This window comes from Protopterus annectens, chromosome 6.part1 (genome assembly GCF_019279795.1).
Source record: "Protopterus annectens isolate FY-2018-M chromosome 6.part1, PAN1.0, whole genome shotgun sequence".
NCBI classification, from domain to species: Eukaryota; Metazoa; Chordata; order Ceratodontiformes; family Protopteridae; genus Protopterus; species Protopterus annectens.
This window is the reverse complement of record NC_056738.1, coordinates 290,780,738-290,807,364: the sequence shown is the minus strand read 5'-3', so window position 1 is coordinate 290,807,364 and position 26,627 is coordinate 290,780,738.

The following is a 26,627-nucleotide window of genomic DNA, read 5'->3' as shown; positions in this document are numbered from 1 at the left end:
CATAGCTCTGTATGTTAGGCAGAGGTCACCTCTGGGTAGGCAGTATGCAACACAGTGTAGCTGTGGTTTTGTGAGTCGGTCTGCATAGGGCATCTGTTTGAGGCCAGTATTACCCTTTGTGAGGTATGTCTTTGGCCTTTCCAGTTGCTGTAGTTGGCATTGTACTCTCTAATGGGTTTTAAGTGTGATGAGTAGAGGGGAACACTGACCTATATTTCCCTAGATGACACACCTTTTGTGATGACGTGTACCACGTAGACAGAGTACATGACTAGTGTGGCACTGTGATTATCAAAGGGGAGGCTACTGTCCACCTGTGTCCCATGTTCCCTTATCACACCTTCGGTGTTAGGTAGACTACCACCTATGTGGTAGTTAATGGGTACAGTGTTCTGGCAAGAAGGAATGGCACTGCAGTGTCAACAGTGAGCTTCAGTCCATACCTTGGTCACCAGGCACCTGTCGCAGTAAGTATGCCCCATGTATCTCTCCCTCTCCCTCTCTCTCTATATATATATATATATATATATATATATATATATATATCTATATCTATATATATATATATATATATATATATATATATATATATATATATCTATATCTATATATATATATATATATATATATATATATATATATATATATATATATATATATATACACACATACACACATACATACACACATACATATAAACATCCATTGCTGTACATATACATGTACATATAGGCACATATGCAGTCCTCTATTCATGGTGGGAATATCAATTATGCGACAGTTTTGAGATATACAGTTATGTAATAATATTGCACAGTGTTGTGCAGACTGCATTAAAGGTGTTCTCAGCCCATGTAACTTTAGCAGGCCTCACTGACTGCAACACTGCAAAACTGACAGAGCATACCCACAGCGTTTAACCACCACATGTCATATACCAGCACTGCATGCTGTTTTCTGTGCCACACACTACAACCTACATAGAAATATGCACATAACAACCTTCAACAACGTGTATATATATATATATATATATATATATATATATATATATATATATATATATATATCTATATATATATATATATATACACCCTTCACAAACAGTTGCAGTATGTCCCTTGCCCTATGCACATGTACAGATACATATAGATACGTACTGCTGCCACATATCGATGATTCACAGTATGTAGAGTACTCTTCATAAACATCTACTACATGCCAGCAAATACATATGTGTTACATACCTTTCCTTTGTATTGCTCTGTTCCGTCTGTTTTTAAAAGAAATAATTTCTTTTTTTTTCTCTCTCTCGCTCTCTGTCTCTCTCTTGCTGCAATGAGATTATTGCATGTGTGGACAGTAAGTACAGCCTGCTTTTCTAGGTATCTGCACATGTGCATGTGATAGCCTTTGCACCAATTACTAATTGCATGCAGCCTGCTATGTGGTAATTGCAGTACTCACTGTCATAGCAGTCCACTGCTATAAAATGCTAGATTAGGTAGGCATAGCCCTTTCAGCTTTCCAAAGTGGGGCCCATGCTTGTTTGCTGTGGACACCGTTCTGTCAGTCAGAAGGTTGGTATACTTCTTATATCTGAAGCTAGGGTTGTAGATAGTGATTTGCATGTTGTACTAAAACCTGAATATTGCTACTTCTATCACACACTTGTCAGTGTTGAATTTTACTCACCCCACCAAATGCTTACACAAGATACATGGGAGTATGTACTTTCTTTTCTAATTAGACAATTAACTGCCATACAAAAGTAGTTATTGCAATGTATTCCTCTGGCACATGAACTGTTTGTGAACTACTATACTGTAAATATTAATTACCTCACTTCTGAACAGTTTGTCGTTTATTTGTGTTGACATTAGCACAGGCTGTTCAAGACAACTGGACACATTTCAGTACTGAGTATGCCTACCTACATCCTTGGTAGAGCCTGAATACACAGGTATATTGTTCTTTTGGGTAGGGGTACAGAAATACAGAGAGCATTATATATTATTGTGTGATGTTTATCTTGCTGAACATACAGGGTTGCTGTGTACCTGTTAGTCTAACAAGGCAAGTAGTCTGTCTGCGTAGCTCACACTTGTGGACATATCCAGATGGTAGCCAGAGGTTAGCCTATTATTCTTTGTCTGTGCACCACACCAGTCTTTTCTGCACTGGAACAATGGCATTGCCACAGTTGGTTGCTACCAATACATGGCTACATCCTTTGATATTTCTGTGTTGTACTCCTACATAATGGTATGCTTGTGGGACTCGTTCCAAAGCTATTTGCAGAGTATGTAACAGCAGAAAAGCAGAAATGCCTGTGTGTTTCTGCCTCTGCCAGGCCTCTGATACACTCAGGTATACATTTGAACAGCCTCAGGGAAAGGTTCATATAGGTGAGGTACACCTGTAGTATATTACAGACATTAAGTTGAGACTGAGAGAATCAGAACATATGTAGTAATACACCTTTTCTGACGTGCATGCAGTGTGTACTCTTACTTATTGACATTATTCATTAAGTGTAATTCCTCACTTTTCGGCCTAACATCAGTATGTTTCAGAGGGATTCTGAGGGACACAGCTAACATTTGTTTATGAATCAGGGACATCCCTGAAAAGCAATCACAGTTGGGAAGTATGGCCTCTGCCCTATTCAAATATGGCAGTGTTTATCCTGCTCTGATACTGTATGGGGTTTGTAAAGTGCTACTGTAACATTATTTCCTGCTAAAATGGCTGGTTCTCCTTTCACAGTCATGTCATGCAATTCCACAACAACTGCTGGTAAAGATCCACAGAACAAGATTTGTGTTATGGAATTCCTATTTTCCCTTTACATTCACTCATTGTAATGCATGATATATTTATTACAGCACCAACTTGTTGTGTATCTACTATGGCTTAGTGGTACTTCATGCAGCGTAGTGTGTCCAAGGTCCAGGGTTTGAGACTGACAGAGGTGTTTTATTTTGCTGCTCAGCAGAACAAGGGCCCTGCCATGCAGAGTGACTAAGGCACTTTTAGGCAGTTGTAAGTGGGTTTGTGTGGGTTTGAGCGACGCTTTGCAATACTTAGCTAAGCGCACACTCGCTCAAACCCGTTAACTACTGCTTAAAAGTGCTTACTCCTGCTAACCCCCATGCTAATTTCTTTGAAAGAAAAGAAAATGGGGAGATAGGAAAGTGGTGGAAAAAGGGGGCACAAAGAGGGAAAGACAGTAGGGAAAGCAGCTCGGGATGTGCAGGATGGGTGTAGGGAAGGTCCATAGCTACCCATTTCTTTACCAGCAACAGCTGTGCATATGTTAGGAATTTAGAGTGAGATTTGAAACCTTCCACCCCTGAGAGAGGGGTGAGGACAACAAAGTATGTTGTACTGCCAATTTTAATTATCAGTTTACATGTCCAGTGGACATGTGTGCGAAATGGGCAGCTATGTATGGGATGTAATTTTTTTGTGGGTACAGATTGCCCTTTTTTTTTTCAGGTGAGAGTGGAATGTGAGGTAGAGGAAGTAGGTATATTTGGGGAGGTAGGTTGGGGAGGTAAACAGACAAGACAAACAAGATGCATACAGGGGAGGAATATGATACATGGGGTGGGTGAACACAATTGACAGGGACGGATGTTTGGAAATCATAAGCCCACAGATGGTAACAGTGGAATTGAGATCCCCACCCACGGGCAGTCACCACTGCAACTTCACAGCCCTGAGGGTGGCTGTGCTGGGGGCTGCGTAGGAGGGGCAGGCTCACCCATGAGTCACGCCACTCTCGCCTCGAGCTGGCGTAGGGGATCAGTGACTGAATGCTGGCTCCCCCTATGCACCACAGTCCGGACCCTTCAGAGGGTGACAGGTGGCCCTTCTCCGCCCACGCTTGCACGGGGGTGATGAGCCCCATCCCCTGCAGTGCCTCCACCCGAAGGTGGCACAGGACTAATGGAGGAGGGGAGCCTGGGCTGGGCACCAGACCTGCTGGTGCCAGGTGCAATCGCCAGCTGAGGAAGGACAGGTGGGTCCGCTGGGATTGGCCTTCCCATATGTTCTGTTTTTAGGTGTGTTTAATTACAACACAGACAACAGCATTCCAAATTAGTTGTAACAGCATGCAGTAATATTCCCATTAACCCAACACACCAGGGTTCCAACAGTTGAACAGCAAGAATAACACATGCATATATTGAACGACAGTGGACATTCCAACAGCATGCAGGGATGATTCTTGGCAACAGGCCACCAAGATTGTGATGTTTGAACAGGGCACGTGCATCAAAGTAAATGCAGATATTTATAGAACAATAGGACATATGTCCCAACAAATGTTTTGAGATTAGACATACCCATTGAGGTGTGGAATTGCATTGTTTATACACATACAGTAGGGTGTAAAACGATACCTCCATTAACATCTTATAAGGACTTTTAGTCTACACTACATTCCTATTGACTGCAGGTGTATATCCCCTACATGTATTATTACACTAGGCCTTCCAGTTGAGTCAGCGCATTAGGTTGTGTAATGGGTTTGGCTAGTTCATTATATACCTGACCTATATCTGACATACTAACTGTCCAAGATGCAGATGTTACTGCTACATAGTTATATATTTTATTTATATTTATATATCTACATATCTGGATGTGTTCACGTGACATTTTCAGTTATATTTCTATAGAAACCTACATTTCATGTAGCACACTCACATTTCTGGGGAACACATTAACAAGCTCATGTGCCAGATTTACCTATGCATGCCAGCCATTAACCAACTGTTGAGGACTGTATATATGCTTCACAGCTACTGGCACTTCTTTCATCCACTTTATATGGGACTGCCCAACTGTGGGTTGACAGCACTTAATTCAACGGTACTATTTATATAATGCAAGGGTGCAACAACATTTCAAAGTAAGTGACACAGACACACTCCAAGTATTATACCTTTAATAATTACATTACACACTTTTCTACAGGCTGTTCCATTTATTTGATATTACAGTGCATACAGAAGACTTATTCAAGACGTATTATACCTTTATTAATAGGTTACAACACTCTTTTTCAGGCTTGCTCACTTATTTTATATAACAATACATGCTGAGATATTATTCCGGACTTATTTTACCTTTATTAATGGGTTACTACACTCTTTTTCTGGCTCTCTGACTTATTTTATATAACAGTACATGCAGAGAAATTATTCAGGGCATTTTATGGCTTTATTATTTGGTTGCAACACTTTTTTTCAGGCTCTCTCACCTATTTTATATAACAATACATGCAAAATAATTACTAACCTGCCTGGTGGCACAGCCTTAGCAGTCTATCTGCATAGGCTTGCTGATTCGCAGCACAGACACCTGCAGTTGTGAAGTAAATGAAGGGATATTGAGACATACCTATCCATTATATAGATTAAATTAGCATGTCTTGCATACTTCATTCCATGGCTACCTACTCAGTAGTGGGGCATCTTGCATCCCATGGGCCTCCTGTATCCATCGGTTCAGTAGGTCCTGCTTCCATCTCTTCAGGTCTGCATGGTGGTGACTGACCTGCTCACCAGTCCAAGGGACACCTGTGGCACTGGTGAGATTATGAGCTAACCGGTTCCAACCCTCTGCTTTGTACTCCGTCCCTTGGAACTAGCCCTGTAGGAGTCTTGACTCATGACAGTGGACAAGGAGCCAAACCATGTATTTTGACTCCTCGATGCCCCAGCGTTGCGCTCAAAAGCATGTACCCTCTCCAGCACCAGCCATTCTGACTGCAGATGGGAGCTACAATCAGTTATGGCAATTATTCCCGCCTATGGAGCTTAAATATGCAGCATTTCCTGCACTTTTTTGTGATTGGCCGTTTTTGAAAATTCTTGGCTGACTGCAGACATGCTTAGCAATGGTTAATCTTCCATTTATAGGTATATGTATGTTAACAGTACACGTTTACCCTAAGCTGTCATGGCTTAGTGGTTCAGTATTTTGATTATGGTGCACAGTGTTCCGGGTTCGAACCTTGTCATTGCTTTTTATTTTACTACTGTCCAGGCAGGCTAGGGGGTGTGTCTGTGTTTAGGCCACTTTGCACTATGTTGCTCCATGTTGCCCGATGGTGCGCTTGTTAGCACGGCGTGCAGCTCTGTGCAAACGTATTGCGCTAGGTAAAGCGCTGCTTAGCTATAAGCAATAATATTGCACTAGGTAAAACCCTGCTTAGCTATGGGCAATTTTATTGTGCTGGGTAAAACGCTGCTTAGCTATGGGCAATTATATGTCAATATCCTCAATGCTGCTCACCTTCTTATCTTTATATGTATACATTTTATTCACTAATACATAGGCCATTTCAATGTTTTTTACTAAAAGTTCATTCATATATGTCAGGAATTACTTTATATACTAATTTAAAACTTAAAATAGACAGGGAACTGGTGGGACTAGAACCAGGAACGCCTTCTCTTTGTGTGAACGCTCTACCACTATGCTATTGCTATTTGGCTTGAATTGCATAAACATTTATTATGCTCTTCGATGTCGAAATTGCTAACTGCAGCTAAGCAATGGGCACACCCTCGCACACACGCGCAAATACGGGCAGCTATATCGGGAATTATAAAAAAAAAAAAAAAAAAAAATTAGTTTACATTTACAAAGGGGTTTAGTATGTGGGGATGTATACTGTTTGCTATATGTACATTTCAGCGGACTCGCTCATTGTATTTGTCTTTTTCACTTTATATGGTTGCAGGGGCGTGGATATTTGGACTGCTCGGCAGTCCGAAACGCCCCCTGCAGTCTTACACGCTCCGTGTAAACCTTCCAGTTGAGTCAGCACCCTCATGCATATGCATGACGCGCTGATGCCGTAGGCTTAAATGGCAGTCTTCGAGTAAGACTTGGTTAGTCTTACTCGGAGGATTATTGAATCCCGGCCTCTATGTTCTTTAGTAGTAAGGAACTTATTTCAATATGAATTAGAATTAGTATGCTAAAAATGTGCCATTGGCCAAGTCGGACATTCCCAGTAAACAAATGTAAATAAAATAAAAAATAGTACCCACTGGTATGACACTCTCTCAATAAAAGTGAATTTAGTGGAAGAATATATTAATAAATGTTTTAAAGCACACTGCATTTTCATTTACATGTGATGTCACTTAAATATAAAGCTATGCATTCTGTAAACATCCCAGATGTTCGACCTATATAAAAGGACACATACATGCACTGTGCTGTGTAAATAATCTACCTAGAATCACATATTATGCAATTTCATATTTTAAATGTGCCAGAGTAATTTTTTAGATTAAAAAAAACTGTCTGTAAAATATGTTGGAGGTACATATATTTTTCAAAGATCTTAGGGCCAAGCAAAAGTTCATGTACATCAGATTGCATATATAGATGGCATTTGCTTTTATATTTTACAAATACCTGTTACATATTATTTTCTATTCTGAAACAAAATTTTCATTTTGTTGGCAGAATATTGGACAATGCATCGTTTGTCATTAAGGCTGACCAATGATGCTTTGGTGGACTTTAAGGATTCCCTGTGGGATGCACTGTTAAAGATGCTGGGTGGGCAGATTGGTCTGATGAAGAAGATGATTTTTCTGAGCCTTAATACAGAATCGGAATTGCCTAGATATGGTATGGCCTTGCTGTGTCTAATAATGGTGGCTGCCAAAAAAGCAATCACTAGAAAATGGAAATCAAAATCTAAACCAACTATACCTGAAGTAGTGAATATAGTAACAGAGATAAAATAACTGGAATTAAGATCTTTAGAGAGGGGTAGGAGCAAACTACATAGGAAAAAAATGGGAATTGTGAGAACAATACATACAAAGGAAGAATGAGGTTTAAAATGTCGTAGGACTTAAATCAGCTATGTAGTGTTTGACCGAGAAAAATTGGGTAGATTATAAGTGATGTATAATGTTTGCAACTAGGAGTGTGTCAGTATGGTTTGTGATCTTAAATGCTTACAACTAGGATTGTGTCGGTGTGGTTTGTTTTCATTTATATAAATGTATGATTGCCTATGTAATAAGTGATTGTTTAATAAAGATGTTTCTTGTTTAAAAAAGCTAGGAATTGAATAATGTATGTAATATTGCTTACGTTATATGATATAAGGCAATATATATGAAGCATAATGTTTATGTTAATATAATTTGATTACTTTTATATGAATGTAAATTTGCCTATGTCAATAGTGATAATTTAATAAATCGGTATGAAAAAAAAAACATTACTTACACTAATATTTTTATTTTTATTTATTTTATTTTACATTTGTTGACCGGGCTAGTCTAGCTGGATATATGTCCATTTTCAGTAGAGGCCCGAGGAGAAAAGCTCCAGTAATTAAACACATTATATGAAGATAGACAATTCAAATAGTAAGGCGTAAAATAGGGCTAATTAATACACATATTACATAAAAAGTCATGGTAAATACAAACTAAAATAGGCAAATGTCTTAAGAAAGAAAACTTATCGATTTTTTTTTTTTTTTTTTTAAGGAGTATTTCATCAGACTGTGTGCATGTCATTAAGGGGGAGCTAACAAGGCTATAAGGAGCAGAGATTGCAGGAATGTAGGAGGTAGAGAGGACAGGGAGGTAAAAAAGGAAGTTAATCTGGGTTGGTACAGGAGCAAAGCCAGTGATTATTGAGATGAGTTTTCAGCTGCTTTTTGAAAAGTGGAAGGGAGGACAAAGACAGGATAACAGAGGGTAATTTGTTCCACATTTTGCAGACTAAGTTGGAAAAAAGACAATCACCTGCAAAGTTATTGGGTTTGGTTGTATTAATCATTAGTTTGTTGGAAGAACGTAGATGTTTCAGGTTATTGTAAGGTGAAATGAGGCTAGAGAGTATAGGTGTTTTAGTTGGTTGGTAAAGGATTTTGTGAGCTATTAAGACCTGTTGAAGTGTGAGTTGGTTCTGAAGTTCCAACCAGCCTAGTTTTCTTAGGTTCAGGCAGTGATGGGTTTTAAATGAGGATCCAGTTGCAAATCGAGCAATATTATGGTAGGAAGTTCCTAGTTTCTTAAGGTTGTTTTTGGAGAGATTAGTGTATATGGGGGAGGCATATATTAGTGTAGAGATAAGGTGTGATCTGGCTAAGGTGGTCCTTGCTTCAGGTGAAAGGAAGGGTTTGATTCTATAAAGGGATCCGATTTTTTTTATTAACTAATTTTATTGTGCTATTGATGTGAGTTTCAAAGCTGAGATTGTTGTCAATTGTTATGCCTAATAGTTTAGTTGTTGTTTCAGGAGAGATGAGAGTGCAATCAATGGAAGAGAGAGTAAAGTTTAGTGGGGCAGATCTACGAGTAGGTGAGAACAATAGCAATTTAGTTTTCTTAGGGTTAAGGAGTAGACAACGATCAGAGAACCATTGTTCAACAGTGTTAAAAGCTTTTTGAGTGATAGAGTGTAGTTCAGTTTGTGAATTAGTGCTACAGATAATAGTAGAATCATCTGCATATTGTATACAGGTGGTATATGGGATAGCTAATTGGAGGTCATTAATAAAGATGGAAAATAGAAGGGGGCCTAAGATAGAGCCTTGAGGTACACCTAGAGATGTAGGGAGTAGATTGGATAGTGCATTTTTCCAGAAAACTGCCTGTTGGCGGTTTTCTAGGTAAGATGTAAACCAAGTTAAGGAAGGGGGATAAAGTGAGAAAGATTTTAGTATGTGCAGAAGAAGTTTATGGTTTAACATGTCAAAGGCTTTAGATAAGTCAACAAAGATAGAGGATGATAGGTTGTTATTGTTACGGTTATAGTTGATAGAGTTGGTAAAGGAGAGTAGGGCTGTGGTAGTACTGTGGGAAGGTCTAAATCCATGTTGACAGTTTGCAAGTAGGTTGTTATGCAGAAGGTGGCTTAGAATTTGCTTATGGATACATTTTTCTGTGATTTTAGCTATAGGTGATAGGAGTGCTGTAGGACGAAAGTTAGAGAAGTCATTTGATTTACCTCCTTTGTGAAGTGGGATGATGTGTAATATCTTCCATATAGAGGGGAAAATACCTTCCTTTAAGGATCTATTAATCAGAATAGAAATGGGATAGGCAATAGCTTTGGCACCTATTTGTAAGAATTCTGCAGGAAGTTTGTCTGCAGAAGGAGTGGTAGGTTTGAGTTTTTGGAGCAGGGATAAGATATAGGAGGTAGATACAGGTTGTAAGTGAAAGGAAGGAGGTAGGCTTGGAGTAGGTAAGAGGAGCTTAGAGGTGTCAGGAGATAGGTGACTGGCAAGAGATTGGATAGTATTAGTGAAGAATGAATTAAAGTCGTTAGCTGTTTGTGTGGGATTCTTTGGGTCACAGCCCTGGGGGTTGGGTGTGATAGATTGGCCTGTGGATAAAAGATTATTAATACTGGTCCAGAATTTTTTGGGTTCTTTTTTGGAGGTGTGTTGTAATGGAAGATAATAGTTCTTTTTGTCTAGTAGGATGGCTTTTTTTGTACTGTTTCTAAGCTCTTTGAAGTTTTGGTGGTCAGTTAGAGTCTTAGTTGTACGCCATTTAGCCCAAGATTTGTTTCTGAGGGATATTTTTTGCCTAGTATTATTGGTCAGCCATGGTGCTGCTTTAGTTTTGGTTCTAATAATGCGACTTGGGGCATGAAGATCTAGGATTGATAAGAATGTGGAATTAAAATATTCTACTGCTTCATTAAGAGGGAGATATTTTAGTGGGGACCAATTACATTGTAGTAATGCAGCTAGAAATTCTTCAGGGTTAAAATGTTTTTTGAACGTAGTGTCCTGTATGCGGTAGGTAAAACTAGGTTGGTTTTATGCCTAATGACATAAGTAAGTGAGTGGTCACTGAGATCATCAGGGAGAGTACCTGATTGGTAGGTTTGTTGAGGAGTGTTTGTAAGAATCCAGTCTAAGATCGTTTCCTTATTGTTGGTATTATTAGTTCTGGTAGCACTGTTTATAAGTTGTGTAAAGCCATAGAGGTTTATGTGGAAGGTAGGATTTGTACTATTACAGGAAAACCAGTCTATGTTGAAGTCACCTAGGACTAGTGTTTCTTGAGGGAGGTAGATGGAAAGTGAACTAAGGATGCATTCAAGTACGTTAATGTTATTCCCTGGGGGAAGGTAAATACATATGATATTTAAGGCTTTAGTACTGTTGATTTGAAGTTTAGAGCTGATAATTTCAGCCTTGTTGTCAAGGCTGAAAGTCTGGTCTATAATACTAATATGCATATGTGTTTTATGGAGAATAGCTACCCCTCCACCCTTTTTAGTTGTACAATCTAGTCTAATGATGTTATACCCAGGAGGGGTGATTTCATTGTCTTTGATGGTGGGTTTTAGCCATGTTTCAGTCAAGCATAAAATATCAAATTGGTGGGTGTCTAGAAGGGCATGAACTTGAGAAGTTTTGTTACAAATGCTTCGTATGTTAAGATGGGCAATAGAGAGAGAGTTTGTAGGTTTGGTGAGTGCCAGAGAGATGGCTTTGTCATGTTTCCTGAAGGTATTAGAAATTGTAAGATGTGGCCAAGGGTTAGGATTAATGTCTCCATCCAACAGTAAGTGGAGGAATATAAAATATTTTGAGTGGAGAAGTTTTTGTGGGGTGTCTATAAGTTTCCTAGAGTTTGGTTTACTTAGCTTGAAATGTGCTAGTCTGTGGTACTTGGCTAGTAGGTAATTGGGTTGAGTAGTGAGATTTGAGAAGGTAGGAGAGAGAGTTGGTGTAGGTGAGGAGGTATGTTTAGATGTAAGAGGAAGGGTAGAGTAAAGTGGGTATTCATAGAAAGTTGAGGTAAGTAGTAATGAGACTGGAAAGGAATGATAGGTAAATAAGAGGTTTTATATCAAAGACACAAAACCAAAACCACCATTGGTACAAATTAATGCTTAGATTTTATAACAGTGGTTTTTGTTTCATGCCTTTAAGATAGGGCTGTGTTTCAGTAACAGGTTTTTCTTCTTCCTTCATGATTTTGCTTTATCCTGGGCCATTTATCCTTTGGGGGATATTACTGATTTGTTGAAGTTTCAGAATATGAGGACTGCTGGGTGGTATTGACCTGTGAATATAATACAGCTGCTCTCAACATATTTTTCACCTTTTTTTATTTCATGTGTCTGCTGTATATCATGACCTCAATGCAAAACTCTATGACTCAAATCTTTTGACATATTACCACAAGCTTCCTCAGTATCATATATATCCACTCAAGCCTTAAAAGCTGAGACTTGTATATATTTTTGATCATATGCCTAGGATACTTGCTCTCAGCAGATAAATATGTATTTTTACAGAATGGCTTTCTAAACACACTGGTAGATACTGAGACATCTAAATGCTTTGTGATTTGAACGTCTTAAAGGTTGATGCTGGATAGTTCAATACATGAAGTGAAGCTTATATCAAGCCTATTGGATTTTAAATATTCACAAAAGTGCTGTAGATTAGGCTGACTGCCTTTCCATACCACCCGCTAGTCATCAAGTTAACATCTCCACATAAACAACTTATTTAAGTATCTGTTGCTAGAGTTAGCATAAATTATCTCACCCTCAAATAGAACCCATAAAAAGGTTATCATGTATATATATATATATATATAGGTCAAGGGCTGCCCCATAGTTGTACCCTTAAACTGCAGAAAATAAAGAAAAAACATTTTACGTTAATACCATCTCTGTTAACTGAATAAAAAGTAATTAAATGCAAAAAAATAAATATCTGCTTGCTCCAACCAATGTCTAAATGTGGCCAGAACCCCTCCATGTCGGACAGCTATATAAGTAACTGAATATCCATTGTCAGCAAAAAAACAATACTGTTCAAAACAGATTTCAGACATTGGTTTTAAAAACTGACAAATGTCCTTGAGTCTAGATGAAGCATTGGCAAACAAAAGTTTTAAACATACTTCTAAAAAGGCAGAGAATGTTTCACTCAAGGAATCCTGACCAGAAACAATTGCTCTACCTCTGAGGTCAATGCATCTGTTATGAATTTGCTTTCTTGAATCATCCACAGTTAACTCAGTATATAATCTGTAGAAATAATCCCTTTTTCCATTCAGTAAAGCAAAAAAAAGTCAATTTCCTGTTTAAATACAAGTAGGATCTGCACGTAATCTGCAGTAAAGCCTTGCATCCTGACATTGTCTAAGCACCTCATTATCATATATAATTTTATCCAAAATAACTATAGCTCTTCTTCATATCTACTTGTTTAATAACAATAGATGAATAATCCCCAAGATGTTAAAACAACTGCTTCTGTTTTACTGTAAGGTTATATGACTTGCCTTGAAAGTTTCAGAGATTAAATTTAAGTCCATTAGCACTAACCTTTCAAACTGTTCAATAACTGGATGTGGTGGAGGTTGAAATTTTGATGTTTTAAATGGTCTCACATCAGTGCTAATATTAGCAAGGTCTGCCTCACTGGCATGAAACCATATTTTATGGTCCAAAGTGCTATAAAATAATTTCAAGTCCTGTGCTGCTTGCATTTTGGATAACACATTACTTGGCACAAACGTTAAATGTTTATTTAACAATAAAATCTTGTCTTCTGACAACACCCTCTTAGAAAGGTCAATGACCAAATTATTTATCACAGAGTAATTCACATGAGAGGCAGAACATTCTAGAATCCTTTATCTATATGTATGAGAGCGTTTGATTCCCTTCCTCTTCTACTCCATCCTCCATCCTCTTCTAATAAAGGGGTACCATTTGGGAGGTTAGTAGTAGAGATAACATTAGATTTAGTCATATGTTCTAGGTCAGAAAAAGTCTCACTAAAAGAGGAAACAAGACTGTAGTAACATCTAAAAGAGATGACTCATGATTTCTTAAGATGGAACTAACATTACATGTATATGTTTTTCCTGTTCTTATTTACCTCTCCCTTCAGATCAAATCTAACAGAACATTTACCAAAAAATGTATAAACATTGCCCTTCTTATAATTATTCACATGTCCATCATATGTATTACACTTTCTTTCCTTTAAAGGCAACTCAAATTTATCCAAAAAGATTTATACTTATTAATATGCTCCTGGAACTCAGTTAACTCAAAAAAAAAAAAAAAGATTTAACAATTTCATAATATCCATTCATAGTTTTCTTATGACTTTCAGCTTGACATTTATAGAAGGATAATATTTTCTTAACAATGCACATGGAAGCAGCATGCTGTATTTTTACACTATTCTTCTGTGAAAGCTTTATCAACAGTACCTACCCCAGGCTGTAACTTGACTACTAAACCTCAGGGAGCCACTCCTGTCTTTACAGCTACTTTGAAAAAAATATATATATTCCATACATCAGAATGAAACTATTTGGAAGAAGCAGTTAATAAAGAAAAAGCACCACAAATATTCTCTCCTGCATGTCATTCAACACCACAAGCTCTTGCTGTGTCACATTTAAATTAGTTCCAGTGGAAACAAAGTGCAGAATGTCATCATTGTCCATAGAAAGCAAATTAGGCATGTCTTCAAACTGTGTATACACATTAAAAATCAGACTCAATTGCAAATGAAAAATGGGTATCCAAAAACATATCTTCCCTCACACAGGCAGAAAACCAAGGATAAGCCAAATTCAAACACTAGATATGTAGTTTTGCAGAGCAAATCATAAAACCAAGTGTGGGCTTAGAGAGAAATACAAATAAGCACACTAATTCTTGCACGAGGAGTAAATTCCAAAAATATATTCCGCCATTTAATGGATGCTCAGTAATAATTTTTATTCACCATAGACTGGTTTCAGTGCTGCCTATAGTTCCATCTATATGAATAATGCAGTGAAGTAGGTGACTACTATATATAAGAATTAAATCAGGTCATAGGTCAATCCCTTGTCGTCTTTGAACTTGACTGCATGGTGACTGCTTTTTCTGTGAGTCATACAGCAGTGTAAATCAGGAGTCATAAAGTAAGTATTCCTGCATTTAGTTAAAAACTATTACTCTGTCAGGTAGCATAGAGATTTAAAGCTCTGACTTGTCAATGAGCTGCTTCATGTGCCAAAAGTACATGGTTTGAATCCTTCTACCTTCATTTACCAACTGTGTGACCTTGAACAAGTCACTTATTTAGACATTGCTTCGGAACAATTGAAAATCTGGGCTAAGCTCCTTAATGGTCATCTGAACTACATGCCTGGTAAGAATCTGTAGTTGCTTTTTTGTCAGCAATGCCTATTGTGTAGCTGATCTAGTACAGCAAATTTTTATGGTACTGTCATTGGCACACCAATTTTAATGCAACATAAGCCATTTATTCTTCAAGGGAAGCAGGCAATGTAGTTGTGGATAAAGCTATGAAATGCACAGTTGTTTGCTAACAGTTGCATTAGTAATAGTTGTCTTTAATGTGGAAATATTCAGATGACTTAAACTTCTGCAGATATTATGCATATTGACATAGCATATGTTATCAGGTGGTTAATAATTCTTATGCTGTCAATAAATGATCTTCTATTACAACTGTGCTACACATGGTCAGGTCTTATGGTGTGATGCTAGTGATCATTCTCTAATTTCATGTAGCTCATCCAAAGTTACCAATACGTTTATGTAATTTATTTCCTCATAACAATAAGAGGTGTACACAGTCAACAAAGTTATTATAACGTCTGGTGGGGGTGAGGGACTATTTGCGGATGAATGTACCTTACACTGTTATCGCTATTTTTAAAAAGTCGTTAATCTGGCTTGGGTGAATTTAGTTGAGATACTTTACTAAAGCTACAGTGTATTCATGTAAAACAAATTTAAGATCTGTTACCTTGGTTATTATTATTGTTATTTTTTGACACAGACATCCAAGAAGGATGCAGTCAACAATGTAAAACTAACTGCCGGGTTGGGGGATGCCTGTGAATAAAAATGAGTGACCCTGCTGTGTTCCTAAACTTGGCCATTAGTCTGTTTTGCATAAAGCAAATCAGAATACTTTACTATGGCCATTTTTATCACAATCAGACATGTAATATATACACAGTCAATAAAGTGGCTTTGGTTGACGAGTATAGATATTGGTGGATTAAGACAGCAGTTGTAGTGGCCTTCTGAAATCGGTACCTTTTCATTATTGGTTAATACATTTTGTTTTACTGTTTACTGAAAATAACATGTTCAAAACTACAAATTTAAAACATACCCTAACAAATGTTGCTGTATTAAACAAGAAATGTATGGAAGGTGAATCCAAAAAAATAAATGCATTTATACACATTCCTAAAAATGTGTGCAGGGACCCATGGTTTGAAAACAGCCTATAGCCCAAAGTACACTTCCACCTCTGGTAACCAATCAGTTTCAAAAAAGCATTTGTAACATTCAGCATTTAAAACTGTTGCACATTGCACTACAGACTGTGTAGTTCATGAAGCCAGAAAGAGTCATGTATACATAAAGAGAAAATGGAAGAAGGACAGAAAATTGAACACAGACTGAATAATGTATCTGAAGATGTGTAGTGTCGCTAGTAGATGTAGTACAGGAAGAAAGAAAAGTGAAGGAGTTATTGCCTTGGAGCAATACTTGTAGCTTGTCATTAATTTGCATGCATGGAAAATAAAGGAAAGAATTAAATACATCCTGCTTGTTGAACTAATAATGCATCAGTAGACTGCTAAGTAGATTTATGGAAGTACAAATGAAAATGCACATCTGTGAGTACACAAACAACAATAAAAAGGCACATCTGTGAGTACACAAACATAAACTCATTAACAAGGACACAAAAGACTCGGGATATTGTTGTAAATCCAAATCCAGAAAATAATTAACGGAAGCATTATCTTTCCATTTAGTAGCAAGTCAGCTAGCAGACAGCCTGGGTTTCTTCAAGTGAAGAAAATCTTTAAAAAGAAGTATCATTAAGCTGTGTAGGGTTTGCAAGTAGCATTATACAGACTTCATAAAAGCCACACATGCTTCATTATATTCTATTTTTTGGTACATTTGTTGTTCATTTTGAGAGCAGTTAACTTTTATGCTTGCTGTTTAATTGCTTTATGCATGAAAACTGGCATGCAGAAATCCACATAATGCCAAGACAGGTGGGAATTAAACAAAAAATCACATGCTTCGGTTTATATAAAACATACACTTTGGCTTATAATACATTTAATGATGTGACTCTTCTGGCCAACTTAAACTTGGAAGTGTAGTCTGACCCATTTATGCACAAATATAAAAATTTGAACTTTAATGTGTCCATGAATAAAACAACTTTTAGAGGAAGATTTGATACAAATTACATCTTTGTTTTGGAATCAACTGCCATGCAGATTAAGGAATTTGGGGGCTGAATTCTTGGAATGGAAAAAAAACATAAAATTCCAAACATTTCAAAGTCATTGTTTTTAATGGCCTATTGGTCTAAAACACCGATAGTCAAACTTATGAACTTATTTTCATGTTTTCCACCTAATAAATAGAAGTAAACTTATTGTTTAGCTATAAAAAGAGGTAAATATTTTAATATCAGTTTTGAAACTCTAAAAATCATATTGATAACTGCATGCATTTTAATCATGTAGTATAGCTCTTAATATGAAAATAAATCTGATATGGTAACCCATACTAAATAAAGCAAGACATTAACAAATACTGGAAACAACAAAAACTTAGTTATATATTTCACTTTATGCTCCTAACAGATGCTGAGTATCCCGTCTCACTGAACATGTCAGGAATGCTCCATCTACTTGCTCACAAAATAAGCTGGGAACCTCATTTGTCCCGTTCCACTTCAATAAACACGCAACACCGAATGACATTTGACGACCTTTATTAGACTTCCATAAACATGATTGTTAACCAATAGTTATAAATTTTGGTGATAATGACATCCATGAAAGAAGACATAAAATAACCATAAGGGCAGTGTACCGTTCACCCTTGATAAGCAGTGTCCCCCACTTGCTCACTTATCTTTGCACTAACAAGGCAGCGTTCCCGCTCACCTTTTTTTTATTGAATTACACCACCATCCAAATAAGCAGCTCTGCTTGCTTATTAACTTATCCACCAGAGCAACCGTTCAGTTTCAACTTATTGAATTGCACATCCATCACCAGCGGGTCTTCTTCGCCTTCCCCCACATAACATAAACACAAACCGTGCTAATAAAAAGAGGGAGGATGGGAGGGTAGCAAGTTCACACCAAAATGTGACTCCTATCTCAACTACACTTGCCAAAACCATTTAATCCCCTCCCTGTCCTTACCTCATTTCCTTCTAACATCCCTCCCTCCCAATTAATCCTGTCCTACCCTTATCCTTTAAATTCCTGCTAACCTATATATCTAGCACCTCACTGAAGATGACCCAGGACAAAAGGGTCTATTCCAAACCTCATTTGTCCTGTTCCACTTCAATAAACACACAACACCGAATGACATTTGACGACCTTTATTTGACTTCCATAAACATGATTGTTAACCAATAGTTATAAATTTCGGTAATAATAACATCCATGAAAGAAGACATAAAATAACCATAAGGACAGCGTACCACTCACCATTGATGAGCAGCGTCCCCCACTTGATCACTTATCTTTGCACTAACAAGGCAGCATTCCCGCTTACCTTCAATTTATTGAATTACGCCACCATCCAAATAAGCAGCTCTGCTTGCTTATTAACTTATCCACCAGAGCAACTGCTCACTTTCAACTTATTGAATTGCACATCCATCACCAGAGGGGGAACAGAAGAAGGCAAGCCTGCCCCTCTTCTCCACCCACCAGCCTGACCAGGCTGTTCCCCCACTTCCAGCAAAGCTTCCATCCTAAGGCCAAACATCATTCGGTGTACCCATTTTCTATACTCCAGCCCTAGAACACCCACATATCTGCAATGCCCATAAACCCCACTCTCCCAAACCAGTGTAAATTCAGCTGTGCCTCAATGAACCCAAATAAAGTAATATTAACCTCAACCCCACTGTACCACACCAGAACAACCATTGTGACAGAATTCTTTAATAATGAAACAAGAGTCTCCAACCAAGAAAAAATAGTCAGACCCACCACAGACGGGAATGCCGATTCCACAAATGCTGAATAATGCAAGGCAATTAGTCCAAGGTAAAAAAAGCCACAAATGTTTTCCACCAAAAAACACACGAAAAACAGTAGGTTAAGCGCTTTCACTCAGTCAATACCGAGCTTCCTCAGAACAAAAAATCAGTTCAGTAACCATTTTAAATAGTAACAATTCATCACATGCCCCATCTTGTCAACCAATAAAAATTAGTAAAACACTTGAAATTGGTTACACAATTCATGATGTTAAAAATATATACATTAAAAACAATCCCCTCACCCCTTTCTGCAAAATAATACATCCTGTATTACTTCATCAAAAGGCCGTCAGTTGTTAAACCACCTTTCTAAGGGCGTATAGATCTAATTAATGATTTATTTAGAGATCATAACATAAACTAAAATAAAATAGCCACAAAACTATCTAGTGGCAGCCAATAAATCCACCAAGTAGTTATTATTCTAGTTTATAAATGGGCAGCCCTTAATTTTAAAACACTTCTAATGCTTATATTGTCGTTTAAGCCTGGGACTCTCCCTGCATCTAACCTGAGCTGCCAAAGCAGCTCTTTGTACTCGAATCTTGATTCCCAGTTGCCCCCACGAAGATCCGGGGTCACCTGTTCCAAAACCAAAAATTTAACTTTCATGTTGTCACAAAACTGGGAATGCTTGTAAAAAGCATTAGTATCCTTACCTTTGGAGACTTCATACATGTGCTCATACACCCTTTTTCTTAACTGCCTCTCCGTTTTACAGACATAAAAACTGTTACAGGCCATACAGATTCCCAAATAAACAACCCCTTTAGTCCCACAATTAAAATATTTGATAGATTTATGTTTGTATTTTCTTGAAGGGATAAAAACTGTTCCTTGATTGATCATAAAACTACATTGTTGGCAAGCACCACATTTGTATGTACCAAGTTTGGATCTATCCGTAGTTAATTTTGCAACAGCCCTCCTTTCCAATAATTCCTTCAAATTCACATCCCTCTTCCTACAAAATGTGGGTTTGTGACAGAATTCATTACCTTTCACCTCAGTTTTCTTCAAGCCTTTGCTCACTCTGCTAACTGCCCTCTACATCTTATTAGATACCATTCTGATGACCAAAACATCTCATGTGACCAGTGTGTTCAAAACAGCAAGAACAGCCACCCCACCAAATCCATCACCTTCCAAATCCACTTCCTTCAAGCCTCAACTGCTTACATCTGCAAAAGAAAAAACACTGTAAATTCATGACACTCACTTAAAGGCATTAAACCCTGTCAAAAAGCACCCTTAGTCTTTGAACTGCCCCCCATTGCACTGCCCTATCTCCCTTATCTCAGCCCAATCCCACTTTACCTGCATAAAATCCTATCACAGCCAAAGCAATAAACATACAACAGCATCAGTGCCCTTTAATAAGCACCAAAAGTAAACTGATGATACCAACTGAAGATGATGCAACTAAGCACTGTAAAAAGATAAGTTAAATATAAATATACCTTACCTGCATCAACTATTGACTGCCATATGCAACAATTTAATAGTCTGCTAAACATTTATGTAACCAACACTGCAAAATATCCCCACAGATCATTGCAAAAAATGTTAAGAGCTGTCTAGCTCACAGTTATCACATATAGGAAAAATAAAAAAAAAGATTTACCTACTCTCTTGCAATTTGATCTACCAATGCAGTCAGTATGACTGTAACTGGTGTAAACAATAATATCCCAATTCCCCCATCTAAACTGAATAACATGAAACATCCATGTCAACAAACCATTACGTTGTAACTATTGGAAAGAAAATATAATTAACAATTCCATATTTGGCTGCCTTGCTGGAAGACCATGAACTCTTTTCACACCACTCTATCAACCAACATCATCCTCGACCCCCTCTCTTGCCTGTTGAAGCCACCTTCCTTCAAGCCTACCAAGTAATGCCCAGTCAGCCCTTCTCCATTTGCAACCTCGGAGGGATCTGTAAAAGAAAAGACTGTAAATACTTCATTCACACATAATCACAGCTTCTTAATGACAGTATGCACCACCACTGGCATATCTCCTTCATCAACTGCATAAAATGCACCTACTACTGCATACAAAACACCAATGAAAATCAAGATGTGTTAACAAAATACCCGTAAAATTTCCTCCACACCTCACAGAGTCACGATACAACTGATACCCATGCAAAATAAAACAAATTAATGCATTAAAATGCCTATTCTATAAATAAATATATCACTCTTTTTCCAACCAAACAACATTGCCAACCATAATTAAAAAAAAAAAAAAAAATTAAAAACATCTATAGTCATGCTATTATAGCCTATTACCAAACCTGAGGTGTAAAGTCCCCCCCCACGGCTCTACCTATATCCCTTTGGACATGGGCAGCAATCACCCATGTCCCTCTTAAATAAGAGCAACATGCAATGCACACTGGATTAAGGAATCTTACTTACCTGAAGCTGGCTAGTTCATCAAAACCTTAGAGCCATTAACCTGTTTTTGCACCCAGTTTCTAAAACTACCCCAACACAGCCATCTACCTACCATGCTTCCTAAACCCTATCTACAAAAATTCACCCAAACGCCAAGTGAAATGATTCTTGTGCTATTCTGTAAAACCTTAACCTGGTATGTAACATTCAAACTACCTACACAAGGGACAAATTTGTCAACCCAAGATACCACTCATTAGGAACAGACTCCAGCATCCTTTCACCTCATTGGCCCTTCCCCACATACGGTTCAAACAACTGGATGTGTGAATATGACCACCTGAGGTTCCAAGAAAGCAAGGATTGAACTTCAGTGGCTTACAAGAGTCATAAGGCTGTAGCCTACTAAGTTCCTGTGCTCCTATGAACGTCATGACTCTACTTATCCCGTGGGATCCCCACACTCCCATAAACCGTCCCTGACAGTTTTCCCCTTGGCCCCCTTACCTACCTCTTCCTTACTTGCCCTCTATACCATTGCAATAATCAGATCCCACTAATTAAACACAGAGCTCTAACATGCCTTACTAAGGTGATTACTCAGACCCTCCTTATGCCCCATTTAAGTGGCAAGAACGTCCATCCTATCAAAACATCACCTTTAAAATCCCCTTTTCAAGCCACCGCATGATGCCTTCTGCACTTCAGCAGTCTGCAAGGAAAGAAAAAACAATAAATTTTATGTGCACACATACCATAATTACTTAACATGGAGGCACTGACCAGGACCTCTGCCATCCCATCAAACCCTTACCTATGGCCAATGCCCATACTCCCTTTTACTGTTGAATGCAAATGCATAAAAGCAGGAACAACTTTCACCTTTATCACAGACTCAAATGCCTACCCTTCTCTGACTAGCAGTGTAAAATTCTCTACCAAAACTCAACAACTTTGAAATCCACTTACTTCCATCAGTAACTGTTGCCCATTTGTGCTCCCCATCTGTAACCTCCTCACTCGCCACTGCTTCCATCATCTGCAAATTCACTGCATCGCCACAACTGGTACTCGGCACACCACCATTTACAAAGAAAAGGACAAATTTAAACCCTCTAATAGTAATGAGAAGGCTCCACCTTATACCCACCTATTCCAAATTACAACCGCAGTGTTCCAACCTCAACCTGGGCCATGACATCAAAAAGACTTGTTAACGGGACAGATTTGTATCCCAGAGACTCTCTCATGTGTAGAATATGTACTCTCTACACTTCAGAGTACCTCATTATCCCTTTTCAAGCACAACCTGGTTAACTGGATGGGACAAACCTCCCATAACAGAAAATAGACCCCTGGGATTCCACCTGTGTCCCTGCTGGACAGGGGCTCTGAGCGCTGACTTGTCTATATGTGAGCTAAACTCTTGGCTAAGCTTATAAGGGCCTCAGGGCCAATAGCCTAGTAACTTTCTATGATCTTATGTTATGTACTTCCTGAAATGAAAAGTCTATCATTGTCAGTAACTCCATTATGCAAGGATTAACCACAAGGCAAAATGATATGAGAACAGACCAAACTATGACAGTAATCCACCACCCACCCCCCAATGTTCAAAATGTCAACCAACTTGAGGAGTTCAACAGTCAAAGGAACATGTTAGCACCACAAACATCCCAACAGATTCCTCCCCCAATCTTCAAAAGCACAAAAAAAAACAACTGCATGGCTAACTGCCAGTAGCCCACTGTGTAGTAATGACCTTCACACAAGTCTCAGAGCCATACCTTCCAGAGCAAAATGTGGCCAAAAACCCTCTCTGTGCATATTGTAACATACTGATCTTACAATTCTGTCCTTGCACCGATGAAGAGAACCTAAAGTACAAGCTCAAAAAGCAATGAGTTCTTATCTGTGGTTAACATACTAATCCCAGCAGCATTTTGTTTTGGGTTGGTAACCCAGTCTTCACCTTGCTAACAGCCACCTTCTCCTTTACCCACTTATAGTTAGGTGTATATGTGCCATATCTCCTAGTTGACTGTCTGCCGGGGGAGGGGGATGCCAAGGCAAAACCCTCATTGTGCTAATCAAACCCTGCACCTTGCATGTGCAGAATAAACACGTTACCCTTATGCCAAACTCCCCTCTGGATCCAACCACTCTACATGATTTGTAGATTGAAGCATACCTCTCAACCTCTTAGTACAAATTCTGGACAAAGCCTCACAGAAAGGGGGCCAAAGGCACAACATAGGGACAATTTTTTTAAATATAGCTCTTATAGACTTATAAAGTTGCTAGCATAACAATTTGTCATGACATGCCCTTTGGAAGGATATAAAGTCTGAAACACAAATGTCTCATTTATTTAATGACATCAGTCCTCAGATCATTCTAGTGATTTGCCAGAAATCACAAAGTTTATGTGGAACAGACCAAAACTGCAAAGCAAAATCTGGACACTACAAAACACTCTACAGCTGAAAGGTGTGGATTGAAGCCAGTTTGTGGTAAAAAAATAAATAAATACTATAATCAGCCAGAAGCAAACCTGTTGGCTCCATTCAGCATCTTCTCTCACCCAAGAAAACAGTTCACCACCCTGCAGGCAAACCATAAAATGCATTATTTATTTAAGGGAACACTGAGTCATAATCTGGACCTTCTAAGGAAATCTTGACCATTGAAAAGTATTCCACTACTGGCTGCCACTAAAATTCAAAATGTCCCCCAGGACCGATTAGTACCTCACTGCGCATACTCCGCCATTTTCCTGTGGGCAGCTCCAGAATCAGAAACCTGGTCTTAATATAGTAACCTGTGAGACATTACAGCAAAGAAAGTTAAAGTCTAGACATTCAGTGATCAACCGTAGCTCTGAATAATCAAGGGTTACCCAGTAACACTGAAACAAACAAGAAAGGACTGTTCTATAACACATTTAACAGACCAGGTCACCAGCTTTGAATAACAATTCCATATGCACTCTAACGCCTTGACCCATTGTTCAAACTCCTACCCTGCTTCATCCGACTGACAGCAAACCTGGGCAGATCTCCCCTCTGCCAGCATAGCAGTGTTCATATCAACATATGCTTACTGCACACCTTGTTATTTGACTTCAATCCCCAGATCAATCCAGCGATTTATCAGAAGACCACTTAACTATTGCTCATACCACTTTAATGCATTAGGGAAAAATAAAAAAGTTTACCGGTCCTGCCATAGCATGAACTTCTGAAGGATACAACATCTGAGCTTCTGTGACTATCCTTACTTTCAGCTCTACTTTCCGAGGAAAGGCCAGAATCTGCCAAACCACCGTTTGCACCCCGACCACCCACACGAATGACCGCTACACCTTTTACCACATTCTACAGAATGGAGAAGTATGAGCCCACAGCCGCTGTACTAATAAAACTATCTGCCACTCCACAGCCTGAGAACAGTCCCCTCAACCCTCACAAATGTGCATACCTCACCACTGTTATGTAGAATCCGCCATTACTGCAAGGAACTCCCGCCTCAAAAAAAAAAAAAAAGGTTCTTCAAGTTGGAGCCTGGGAAACACCAGAAATTGTCAACTGTGAGTCTGGTGGGTACAGCTGAACTATAAGAGGCCACAAGATATGTCTGAACTCTGCCTTTTCCTTCAACCATCTTATTTATGTGCTTCCAACAGAGTAAGCTCAAGTTTTCAAGTTTCTTTACCCTGAAAAGATATTATGTGTGTGTGCATGTTGGTGTGTGCCTTCTCCTTCAACCATCTTATGTATGTGCTTCCTACAGAGATGTGTGTGTATGTGTGCGTGTGTGTGAGATATCATAACACTGACTGGAGGGCCCCTGCTTACATTATAATGATCCTGAATTTTTTTTTGAGTTGGTAAAATCCTGCTAAAACCACTTTGCCATGAGAAATGGACTAAATTAAGAGTCAAAACACAAACTACTCCAACAGACCAGCCTTACCTCACTCCCAGCTCACTATATAAACACACCAAAAAAAAAAAAATTATTACTAACCTTTGTTATAACGTACTACCTCCTGTACCATAGTGCTATAGGCAACCACTTGAAGGCTTACCTGACCACACAACCACCTACTGGTCGTCTTGGACATAAAACCTGCAGTAGCAAGTTCACGCCAAAATGTGACTGCTACCTCAATTACACTTGCCAAAACCCTTTAATCCCCTCCCTGTCATTACCTCATTTCCTCCTAAAATCCCTCCCTCCCAATTAACCCTATCCTACCCTTATCCTTTTAATTCCTGCTAACCTATATATCTAGCACCCCATTGAAGATGACCCAGGACAAAAGGGTCTGTTCCAAACCTCATTAGTTAAACCCAGCATATAAAATATATTTTAAGCCACAGCTATATGCAATAACTTTCACAGTATTTTAAAACTGGTTTTAATGACTACAGCTTTTTGTAATTAGAAGTGTGTGCATTAATAGAGAGCCATAATCCTTTTTGAATACTGAATATGTTATTGTAATTACCATAGGAAGTAATGCCACTACACCTCCCAGTGTAAATGAAAAGATGAACTTCATGAGAAAAATGTGAATCATAAGTTGTACTTTAGAAAGCAAACTGCATCACTTGCTCAAAGGGACAGTAACCCCCTTTTTATTATAGCCAGTGGTTATATTAGTCACCAGTTTATAGCTTCCCAATTTTACTATGTAGGCTTGATAACTACCTTTACAAATACTTAGGACAGGACTGAGGACATTTCACTGAAAGTCATCAGTTTTTATCAGACTTAATATGTAATACCTCAGCATGGTAGTTTTATTTTTACTGAGACACCTATTATGCTGTATTTACAAATCTCATTTCTTTATTCAAATTCCTGGCTGCACATCAGTGTGAGGTCTAATTCTTATTCAGGGACCCATTGTGTTTTATTTACAAAACTGGCAAGCAATGCTGACTGTAGGACTTACCCTCTCAGAAGACATTCAACCTAATCAGATTGATTCTTTACATAAACTTTTATAGGTTCTTGGGAAAAGAAATGTAAGTAGAAGCAAAAATATATTTTGCTAATGACTATCATT